Genomic DNA, 3,778 nt, shown 5'->3' with positions numbered 1-3,778 from the left:
TCCTTCTTTTCCTCTGAACAAATCTTTTTTCTCTCTCCCTCCCTCAGTGACTGTACTGAGGCTACCTTCCTTACACTGCCATGGCATTTGTATATTCGTTCTTCCCAAGGCTAGAAATGACTTGTCCACATAGGAGAGACCCTCAAGAGCAGACTCTGAGTCCTCCTTGTCTCTGTGCCCCTAGCCCAGCACCCAGGAGGTACTCCAGAAATTTAGGGGTAGTGGAGACAGATTGTAATTTTTCAGATATGGCCAAATTGGCCACCCGATAGAAGCTGGACCAACTTCCCCTCTGTAGCAGTGCCCAGAGTTGTTGACCCAGCAATTCCAGGTATACAAATACCATGGAGATGTACTTGCACATGAGTGAAATAGAACATACATTTGGGGAGGGGGGGTACCAGGGATTGAACCCAGAGATACTTAGCCACTGAGCCACATCCCCAGCACTTTTTAATATTTTGTTTAGAGACAGGGCCTTGCTAAGTTGTGGAGGCTGACTTTGCACTTGCAATACTCCTGCCTCAGCCTCCAGAGCCACTAGGATTACAGGTGTGTGCCACTGTGCCCAGCACATACATATGGTTTTATATGTCACAACTGAGTAGAGTTTATGTTCCACAAGGTACTTTATTAAAAAAAAAAAAAAAAAAAAAAAAATGAAAGAGATTGGAAGCAACTTTATCAACGTAGGTTCTATCATGTTGATAAACCTATGTTTACCATGTTGTGGTATATCATGCAGCTGTTGAAAAAGAAGAGGCAGCTCTCTATACAAAGATCAACATATTAACCAGGAGCAGAGGTACACACCTGTAACCCAGCAGCTCTGAGGCTGAGGCAGGAGGATCAGCCTGGGCAGCTTAGCAAGACTCTGTCACAAAATAAAACAAAAGGACGAGGGATGTAGCTCAAGATATTAAGTGACTAACAACAATGGGAACGATTTGCATACATTTTTTAAAAAGTGTATGTGCTTGTAGATGCACAAAATGTCTTTGGAAATGTACAATAAGCTGCTAAAGATGACAGTCTTTTTTTTTTTTTTTTTAATAAAGTAAACTTGTGGAACACAAAGGGGCTGGAAGCCCAGCAAACTAACTTTTCAATCCACAGCCATTTGGTTTTTGTTCACTTGCTTGCTTGTTTTAGTTTATTCTATTAAGTCAGTAATATTTGCACTTAGGACAAAATCTAAACAGTTTCAAAAGTTCAGGACCAAAGACACCCTCCCCTCCTCCTGTCCCCAGTCTTCGGGTGTTCATCCTACAGTACCTTCTAAGTTTTTCTGCACCATGGACTGAATTACCTCTTCAAAACCAAATCAAATATTTAAAAATAATAAATACATTACTAAAATAGTAAACATTAGTTAAAGAGAAGAATAAATCAACAAAAGAATGGTTGATTGAAGAAGTCAATACGTGAAACATTTACCTGCAAAGCAGGACATGACTAAGTGACAAATGACAGGACAAAAACAAGAAGGGAGAAGTGCCAGCTGACGACAACGGGGGCTGCTTCCTGCCTCGTCTGCTCTCGGTTGCTGTGCGTACATCTTCCTTCCGAGCTGGACCAGGACAGGCTTTGGGCTCCCGTTTCCTTCCCAGAGTCAGGCATGCAGAAGGAGTAGCATAAACTTTATTTTAACCTTCATTCCACAAACACAAGCCATGCTGGGGACAATCGCCAGTGCTTCCAGGGCCAAGCACTGTGTGCAGGTGCAGTGGTGCCCACCTGTAATTCCAGCAGGTCAGGAGGCTGAGGCAAGAGGATGGCAAGGTCAAAACCAGCCTCAGCAACTGAGTGAGGCCCTAAGCAACTTAATGAGACCCTGTCTCTAAATAAAATATAAAGAGGGCTGGGGATGTGGCTCAGGGGCTAAGCACCCCTGGTACAAAAAAAAAAAAAAAAAAAAATAGTATTCTATAAGGGTATGGGTATAAAGACAAATATCAGCCAGAATAGATTTATTGTTACATATTTTTTATCACTCTTTTTATTTCTTTTGATTTTAGAGAAAATTAAGACATTTCATAACCCCCTAAAATTAAGGGGCGAGTGGGCCCTGGGCACGGCTGGTGGTTACTACGCAGGCATTGCTTCGTAGGGTCAGCCAGGCTCAGGGAAGTTCACATTGTCTTTGGAACCCTGAAGACCTGGATCTAATCCCAGCTTCAGTGCTCACCCACTGGGCCACTGTAAGGCCACCACTAAGGCTTCCAGAGTTCCATTTCTCTCTGCTAGAATGTCATAACACCCTGAGGCTCACAAGGACTGCATGATGCTTAATAAATACTATTAGTGGTTGAATTGTACTCAAGATGGAAGGGGTGCCGCGGGTGGGCCAGGTAAATGGTGGGCATTGATAACACTGACCATAGCCAGGAGTCATGGCCCCTTCCGAGGGAGGGATGGTCACCTGGCTTTCTTTTGGTATGAGTCTGAAGCAAAAGAGTAGCTTTAAGAGTTAAGTCTCTGCTGGGGAATTCTCTACTTTAACTGTATATCAGATTTGCCTGGGTGTTTTCTAAAACTGCTACAGCTCAGCTGGGCTTGTGGCACACGCCTGTAATCCCAGCAGCTGTGAGGCTGAGGCAGGAGGATCACAAGGTCAAAGCCAGCCTCAGCAACTCAGCGAGGCCCTAAGCAACTCAGCGAGAGCCTGTCTCTAAATAAAATATAAAAAAGGGCTGGGGATGTGGCTCAGTGGTTAAGCAGCCCTGGGTTCAATCCCCAGTACCAAAGTAAATAAATAAATAAATACTATAGCTCAAACCCCACCCAGACCAATTTTATCAGAGTATCTGGTGTGGTTGTGTGTTTGTGTTTTGGTTTTGTTTTTTTTCCATTCCCCAGGTGATTGTGATATGGGCCAGGACTCAGTATCCCTGTAGCTACTCCCTAGGATGCAAGGTGTGAGCTGGGGAAGGTTTCCTCTCTCTTGATCGTTTTTGCACAGTTTCTCACCTCAAGGACAGCTAAGACCACGAACTAGTGGCTGTCGAAGGTGGATTGCAAGTGGGGCTAACACCACTTGCTGGAAGCCCTTCCAAGCCTTGTGTCCAACAGGGCATTATTTTTCTTAAAAGACAACCTCCCAAATGGCACAGCTTCAGGCTGCTTCAGCCTGGATCCACCTCTGTGGGAGCCACTCTCAGTCCAGAACCTTCCTGGGTCCCAAGACAAAGTGAACAGAGCAAGCTGCTACCTAACAGCAGAATAACTGAGAAGATAGGACTTACCGTAGCCAGCTTGGGAGAGGAGGTTGTCCAAGCACGGGCACCAAGTCCCCCACACCTGAAGCCTTGGCACAGCTAATCTTGCAGGCTCCAGGGCCATCCCAGACTAACAGGGTCAGCCCCTAGTTTGGCCACAAGCCTCATTTTTCACATGTTCCCAAGGGAATTCTTCTGCACAGTTACCTTTTTCAGTTAAGGCAAGACCCACATTCTACCTCTTGATCTGGGAGGGGTTACACAGTAAATAAACATCTTACGCTTAAGATGGCCCTGACTCAAGACAGAAGAGTTTATCTACCTGTGTCTGGAGCTGCAGGATGGAGAAATCAGGGGCGACTGCCTAGAAGAAGGGCTTTTTGAGCTGGGCCTAGATGAGGAACAGAGTAGGGACCAGGGACCAGAGGCAGCCCTTGGGGGAGAGACTCTGGTAGCCACTGAAGTGGGGTAGGGTGGAGAGTGGAGAGAGGTTCCTTCAGGCTGCTGCCTCATCCCCACCCAGGAACGGGATGTCCTCAGAGGCCCATGGTGGCTGTGGT

Source organism: Sciurus vulgaris, assembly GCF_902686455.1.
Source record: "Sciurus vulgaris genome assembly, chromosome: 2".
NCBI classification, from domain to species: Eukaryota; Metazoa; Chordata; class Mammalia; order Rodentia; family Sciuridae; genus Sciurus; species Sciurus vulgaris.
Note: the sequence above shows the minus strand (reverse complement) of the source record.